The sequence below is a fragment of the Sorex araneus genome, chromosome 11 (genome assembly GCF_027595985.1).
Source record: "Sorex araneus isolate mSorAra2 chromosome 11, mSorAra2.pri, whole genome shotgun sequence".
NCBI lineage: Eukaryota > Metazoa > Chordata > Mammalia > Eulipotyphla > Soricidae > Sorex > Sorex araneus.
This window is the reverse complement of record NC_073312.1, coordinates 40038224-40046405: the sequence shown is the minus strand read 5'-3', so window position 1 is coordinate 40046405 and position 8182 is coordinate 40038224. Positions and strand designations below refer to the sequence as shown.

The 8182-nt window shown below is 40.0% G+C and overlaps 1 pseudogene; it reads right to left on the bottom strand.

The window, feature by feature from the left end:
• Nucleotides 1-7275: 7275 nt before the first annotated feature.
• Nucleotides 7276-7403, bottom strand: LOC129399536 (U4 spliceosomal RNA; annotated as a pseudogene).
• Between the last annotated feature and the right edge of the window lie 779 nt (nt 7404-8182).

The following is an 8182-nucleotide window of genomic DNA, read 5'->3' as shown; positions in this document are numbered from 1 at the left end:
TAGAAGTAGAATGCGTTATATGTAGGCATGACTTCTTTTATTATTTGCTTGTTTGGGGACCTCACCCTGTAGTGCTTAGGGGATTCTCCTGATTAACATCACTCCTGGAGAATGTGGCGCAGAGATTCATAACTGGACCTCCTACATAAAAACAATGTGCTCAACCTTTTATTTAATCTATCTCTCTGGCCCTAAAAAGGAGATTTTGCTGTATTTTGTTTTGCTTTATTTTCGCAGTATCAGGGGTTGAATGCAGGAACTTACATATGCAAGGTAAGTGTTCTACTGCTGAGCTACAACTCCTGGTCAGTGATTTATTTGTAACAGATAAGTCCCAACCAATTCAGGGTTGTGACCATCATGATTCTCTCTTAAGGAGAGAATCAGCATTCTAGAGCAGTTTTGAAGAAATACAAGCAAATATGTTCAAATAAAGACTGTCCAAAAAAGCCTCTAAACTTTTCACAGAGTAGTATCAAGGTCCTTCTCTATGTGGTATTCTTCCAGTTCACTGTGCTTACTTAGAGATCCATCTCAGCAAAGCCATGAGCCTTGCAGCTGGTGCTGATTAGGGGAACGTTGACAGCATGGTCTTCTCTCCCTACTAAATGAGAGGTAGAAATAAACACATTTATGCATACTAGATAACAAACTATTGCCAAGCAATCCAACTACCTAATTCCACATAACCCTCAGAACAACACTATGGTATATGTCCTTAGGTCCATTTCGCATAGAGGAAAACTGAGAGTCATAGAGGTTATGTCATGGTTTATGTTGACAAAACTGGTCATGAGAGAGTTTGGATTGGAATGCAGAGCTGTTTGACTCCAAAGCCCATGCTTTGTCTACTGCTTCAGACTCAAGACCAGTGCTGTCCAATAGAAATAGAAAGTGAGCCACAAATATGAGCCAAATATGTAATTTTGTGTTTTCTTGCAGCCCCATTAAAAAAAGGGAAAACCAGGTGACATTAATTCCAGTAATGTGATTTATTTAACTCAATAGATCCAAGTTAGTATTTCAGCATGTAATCAATATAAAGATATTAATTTTGCATTTTTATAGTAAGGTTTTGAAATCTGTTCTGTATTTTGTATTTTATATTTATAGCACATTTCAATTTGAACTCATCACATTTCAAGTGCTCAGTTAACCATATGTGGTTAGTGACTATCAGATTAGAGGGCATGGCTATAAAATATAGAAATAGTTGTTTTATTTTCTCTCTTAGCACCTCTTTAACAAGGATTACACTTTTTTTAGTGCTTTTAAATACATTTGAAGGTTAAAAAAATAGTTGACAAATTCCTACTAATGTGAAACTGAACTCCTCGTTAATCAGTCTTGGCTGCCATAACAAGCTATCATAGACTGGGTCACAAATAACAGAATTTTATTTTGTCATAGTTCTGGGAGGTAGAAATCTGTGATCAAGGTATCAGCTTGGTTCTGACGAGGACCTACTCTTGACTTGTAGATGTCATCTTCTTGTTCTGTCTTCACGTTATGGTGAGAGAGCTCTAGCATTTCTTCCTATAAAGGTTTTAATTCCAGCATAAGGTCACATCATCATCATCCCTGGTTGCCTTAACCACCCTCTGAAGGCTTTATCTTCAAATACCATTACATTGAAGGTTAGCACTTCAATTTATAACTCTGTGAGGATTCAACTATGAATAGCATCACTGATTCAATTCACGATGGAAAAATTTCTCACAGTGCATGTGACATGCAAAATGCCCTTGGATTACCCCTAAGGGCAAATTGCAAATGTCTTTTAATGTCTACTGTGAGAAAACTATGCCATATCTTGCAAATATGGCACTGCACAGGAAAGACTTTCATTCAAACAACAAAATGCCATTAATATTTGTCTAACATTTTGTTTCTTAATTCTTATAAGGGTGTTTTAAGATTCCTACTTGGAGGTTCTTAGGATTAACGATATACTGGAATTCTCTTAAACAGTCGAGCTTAACCCCTGGCCTTGGAGCCTCAGACTTTCTCACACATTCTGCTTTGTGTGTTGATGACATGTTGCTATTTCCTAAGGAATCAGGGCTGGTGTCGGCCCTGTTTTGCACATTCCTGCATTTGTGTATTTTTTGAGCATCAAAAAGCTTTAAAGGATATCCAAGCATTTTCTCTGCTGTGATAGCTTGGCCAGTGGGTATCTATGCTGGTGCCCAGAGAGACAAGGTCCTTTTTGCGCATGCCTCTGGGAGCTTCTAGAAAGGCGTTTGAAGTTTTACTTTGTTTTCTGAAGCTATTGATCCATTAGCTTCATTCCTGCACATTTCAAACTTTTCCTACAGACTCTTCCCTGTGACACCCTAACTAGGCTAGGGGTTATCAGTAATGAAGTGACACCGACTTTTGTTCTTAGCATTCACAGAGTGGCAAGAGGATGTGAAGGCAGATATGCCTGTGACGTAGAATACGTATCTGATAGGCATTGGTTGATCAGTAGATGACAGCAGAGGGGAGCCCCTGGGGATAAAGGTAGATACCATGGCCCACCAAGGGGGCAGAACACCAGAACAGCTTTATCTATGTGGAAAAGAGAGAACAGGATCAATCCCTCAACCTGGAGAGCTACCTCAGACAAGAGGGTCTCTTTTTCACCTTTATAGTAAACTCAGATGCTGGCAAGAGGGAACTATATGCACAAGAGTAAACATTCCATGAGAAATAATGTATGAAAGTTACTGGGATAAATTGTGTTACTCCCCAAATCATACACTGAAGTCCAAACACCAGCAGCTCAGGTAAGCCATATTAAAAGCAGATTTATTGCAGTTTTAATGCATTAAGGTAAATTATTACAGTGGGCCTTTAACTACCCCCCCACACCTAAAATAGAAACAGTTATACTTTTGTAAACTACTATTATCTCCAGAGTAACAGATGTCCAAAAGCAACATTATGTGAGAACTGATCTACACATTTTTGAGTTGGTGGGAAGGACTGAGAGGGAGGGTTATTGGTGTCCTTGGGGCAGGGTCAACTGGTGATGGGTGCATGAGAAATCGTCACTAATAGTATTATAAACCATAGTATCTCAATCATTAAAAATAATTAAAAACAGATGAATATTTTAAAATATGGAAACAAAAGAGTGTTACCTCAGTAAAATCAAGTATTAAATGAAAAAAAGTGAAAAAAAGTCGATCTACTGGTGTTTTTATCAAGAGGGGAGATTTGGAAGTAGATGCCCAAGAAGGAGACTATGTGAGAATGAATCAGTGAATCAGCCAACAAAAGCCGAAGGTTGACAGTAAAATACCAGAAGCCAGGGGAGAGATACAGACCTCATAAGGATTATAACCTCTTGTCATCTTGATCTTAAAAGTCTAATTTCCCAACATAAAGCCTCAGTTCGATATCCAACTCAGGTTGCCCCAATGAAATTATGAGACAAGAATTTTCTGTTATTCAATTTTTTAATCTCAACAGTTTGCTAATGATAGCTCTAGAAAACTGACAGGACATTTTATGCATACCTTTCCTATAAAGAATATAACATCAGACCTGTTCTTTAGTGAGGGAAGACAGCTCAGAGAAGTGACTTAACAAAGTTACATAGAAGCATCATTGAATCCAAATCCATGTCACCACCAAGCTCACTGCATCCCATAGCTTTTGGTGAGTACTTATAAGGCTTTGTTCTTGTATGAGAGTTGAAGTTAGAGAAGAGACAGACCAATCATTGACTCATGAAAATACCCACTTGTATGAAGTACAGTTTACCCCTGAACAACATAGAAGTTAGGGGATATACCCAAAAGTTATCCAAGTGTAGCTTTCATCTCCCGTGAATCTTAATTATAGTTGTCTCTTGGTATCAGGGAGCTTTTAGTTCTAGAATCCCTTCTTTATCTCTGCTCCACAGTCCCTCTGCCCCATGTTCCATGATCACCAAATTCAGGCCCCTTATTGTCAGCCCTGGTTGTGCAGTTTCTGAATATATGGATTCAACCAACAGATAACCGAATTTTGTAGAATGTGCAAATGTATGCCCCTAGGGTAGAAAAAGAGTACAAATGTCAGTGAACCCACTTGGCTCAAACCCATGTTGTGCAGAGACAGCTGTACATTTCCCTCCAGGTTCTTCTGAAAGGCAAGTCAGCCCACTGGGGATATGGGTGAAGTATTACTTTTTAGGAACCTAGTTCCTGGTGAAGCCAGTTTCATTGGTCCCTCTGAGTCTTCCCAGCTAACTCTCACTAACAGGAAAAAATGGTTATCTACCTTTGGTTTCCCCTGATGGAGCTTTACTTCTGCCTCCTGACACATTCTGGCCGGAGAATTCTTTTTAATGACAGAAATGCTCTTGCCTCCAACACAGGAGAACAAATGTTTTATTTGTGGTTCATGAGTTTCACTGAGCCCCAATTTAGGCACACGTGTCTTTTCACCTTCTCCATAAAATGGAAAATAAGGCTGAATCTCTAAAGAATTTTTATTGGCTCTCCTGTCATTTACTTTGGCTCCATAAATCAAAGAGATGCCAGGATTCAAAATACAGCCAGCTTCCTAGTAATATTCCATCAGGATGTTCTATGGGCATAGTATAGAGTACTTACTGGGTTAAATAACATTCTTTTCATCTGTAATTCTATTTATTGTGTGGGATTTATTGCGTGTAATTCTATTTATTGTGTTTCTAGTTCATCTCATTCCTTTGATGGAATGTTACAGATCACACAATTTTTAAGAAAGCAATGATTACCGTTTTCAGTGTTTCTTACACTAATTTACCTTAGATATCAAAAGGTAAACTTTCCTGAAGCCATAAGATAAAAGTAGTTCCCCTCAATTTTCTCCTGTCCTCTCAAGAAGTCATTGAACTAAGTCAAAGGTCCAAATCTACCATGCTCAGTTTAGTACATCCAGCAGATTTATAAAGACATATTTGTAGAGCCAGCCAAACATTTATTGATGATTAAACCATACAAAATATTCTTTCCAGTTCCAATTTGTTTTTACTTATAGTTTTGCTGGAACTTTGTAAAAACATGCTTTTTGTACTATTTCAGGGTCCCACCACCAGTTTTCTCCATTACCACCACCAGAGTGAATTCTGAACTTGCCTTTGATTATTTTCCAAACAAGAACAAGATTCAAAGCCTTCGTTGGGAAGTCTCATAGTTTAATGCACAAGTTTTAGCTCTTAGCTGTCAGTAATTTGAAATTTGTTTGGTGAGATTAGTCTTCTTATAATATTCAGTCCTTCCTTACGGGAGAATGTTGTGTGTTAAATACCCCACGTTTAAGACAATATTAGTTAACAATATGCCATCCTGAACCTCTAAGTTTATAGGTGATTCTGTTTTCTGTGTTTATGCTTCCCTCTCTAGCTTTAATATGTAAGAGGTGGGTGTATGTGTCAGTGTCTGTATGTGTTTATTTATTTTAATGAAATATATGGATCATTTAAATCTGTAGTTTCCTCTCTTCATCTTTCTTCTCAATGTTCTGGCAATTTTGTTTTTACCTCTCATTTAATGAATATTTTGAGGATACAGAATGGCTGCTTACCTCTATAATATTTAAGGAGATTTCTACTTCCTAGAATATTCTTTTATGACTCACAATCTTCTGAAATTCTGAGAGTACTAATACAAGTTTTTAAGTGTCCTATGGTTTATTGAGTTATCACTATGTCACGGTTGGTTCTCCCAGAAGGGAGCATAAATTGAGGTGCCCATAACCATGCCACCAGTCTCCGCACCAGAGGCTGTTTCCACTCGGGGTGCCCCAGAGGGGGGCGGGTGAGAGTCCTCCCTGCCCCAAGGGACCAGCCCTGGCAGCACATCTCTACTACCCAACCGCCACCATGCTGCAGGCCACTTTCCACTCACTTGAGCAGAGCCTCATGCATGAGCGAATATATTCCTGGACCACATGGCCGGGACACATCATAAGACACTCCCTACCCATTTTCCATAAAATTATAGAGGGAAATATATATATATGTGTATATATATATACATATATGCCTCTCGGAGAGCCTGGCAAGCTACAGAAAGTATCCTGTCCGCATGGCCGAGCCTGGCAAGCTACCTGTGGCATATTTGATATGCCAAAAACAGTAACAATAACAGGTCTCATTCCCCTGACCCTGAAAGAACCTCCAATCGTTGGAGAAGACAAGTAATGAGAGGCTGCTAAAATCTCAGGGCTGGAACGAATGGAGACATTACTGGTGCCACTCGAGTAAATTGATGAACAAAGGGATGACAGTGATACAGTGATCACTATGTCCACTAGAGTCTATTCTGTCTTTTTTGAAGTTTCATGTCACACATAGTGACTTGCTCCATCTGACTGTTGGTGCATCGTTATTTGGGAAACTGGTTGATTCTTCCAAGTAGCTTTTCTTCTTCTCCATGGGGAATGAATTGGCTGCTTGAAGGCTCCAGGATTTGGCTTTGTGGCCTCTTCTGTGTGTGATGGATAAGAGCCTTCAGGCTAAATTTATGGCCACCAAATGAGTTCAGAACTATGGCCATCCCCAAACACCTCACTTCCTTTGGGTTCGCCTGCCTATCTACCCAATGTGTCTTCTGTTGTTGGGGAGACCCCTTTATCCTGTATACATTTAAGTTCAAAGGATCAGACAAATGACTTCCTCTGAATTACCACTTTATTCTCATGATTTTTCATTCTGTTATCTTGCCTATGCCAGCAATATCATGTCAGACTTTTCTGACACCTTTTTCTCCCCTGGGCTCCAAGACTTACAAGCAAACAGTTACTATTATTGCCCTCTGAATTCTGATGGAAAAACTATGAGTTCCACTATCAAAGCTTCTATGGTTGAGGGCAAAGAGATTCTTAGATGAGTTTCCAATCACATGAGTACCAAAGATGGCATCCTAGTTCCCAAAAGAAGGTCAAAAAGGTCCTCAAAGAAAGGTGGTCTAAGAAAAGTTATTTACACCGCCCCCTGGAGGCCTTAGAGCCTTACCTGATGCATCTGTCCTTTGCCACTGGCAACAGAAAAGAATGGAGCTTTTAGACTGATTCCCTGAAAGGAGAAATGGGTTAATGCTCAGGACTTGGAGGGATCAGAGGAATCATAGATGCTGTAGAGAATTATGGTTGTCTGGAGAGTCAGGAGGAGAGATCTGAGCATGGAACCCCTGTCAGCAGAATAAGGGGCAATTGCTGTAAGCTACAGAGGGCAAGAAAATCACAATGTAGGGGTTTATTGCTATTGCAAGTTTCCCAAAAGGGAGTGATTGCCCATTCAGCTGTCAGGTAGATGTCCATCGCCACATGTGACTTGGGAAGGACAATGCACAGGTTGCTTAGTTTTGGGGAAAGTTTTCAATTAGCAATAATTGCACCTTGGATAAACCTCATCAGCTACTATTCTGCCACTGCACAAAGCTGTACAGGTCACTTAGGCCCAACATTTACACTATGAGAACTGATTTAAAACCTCTGCTCTATGTGGCAATCTTTGGGACTGAGGCTGAAATTCTGGGGAAAGTTGCTTTTTATGAGATCTTCCTCCTGCTCCCCATTTTCCTCATCCTTGTTCCTTTTCTTTTGCTCAGCAAGCTTGGGATCTGTATTTTCCATTTTTTGTAGGAAGCTTGAACCAATGAGAGTTAATTGTTTAGCTAGAATGAACACCTATGACCACAGAACTTTTAACAGCAAACAGGGCCCTATTGACTTAAGTGCCCACTGAGTCAGTGCTGAGCGATGTGTGCTGAATTTAACCGCACCCCAGATAGGGGTCTGGAAACTGGCTCGTATTCAGCTGGAATGTGTCAATTTCAGGAAGTAATTTAGGGTATCATAGGTCTCAGGTAGCTACTGAGAGCAAACTGTCTCTACCCCATTGGTTATAGGAGTCTGGCATGGGGGAATGGATGGTATGTGTATGTCTATGAGTGAATGATGACATTTACAGAGCAGATACAATCTGTTTGTGTTATAGTTTAAGCTTTTAACCCTTTACAGAGGTGGGTCTTATAACTCCCTTTCACAGTGAGATATTAGAAGTTAAGTGACCAGCCCAGGAACTCAGTACCAGCTTAGAGTAGAGCTAGAATTTGAACCTGGTTATCCTTGGCTCTGACAGACTTTCTCCTCTGTAGCACTGCCTGCCTTCAGTCCACAGATGGGGAACCACAGACCTTGTCTGACAGGCCTGCAGTCT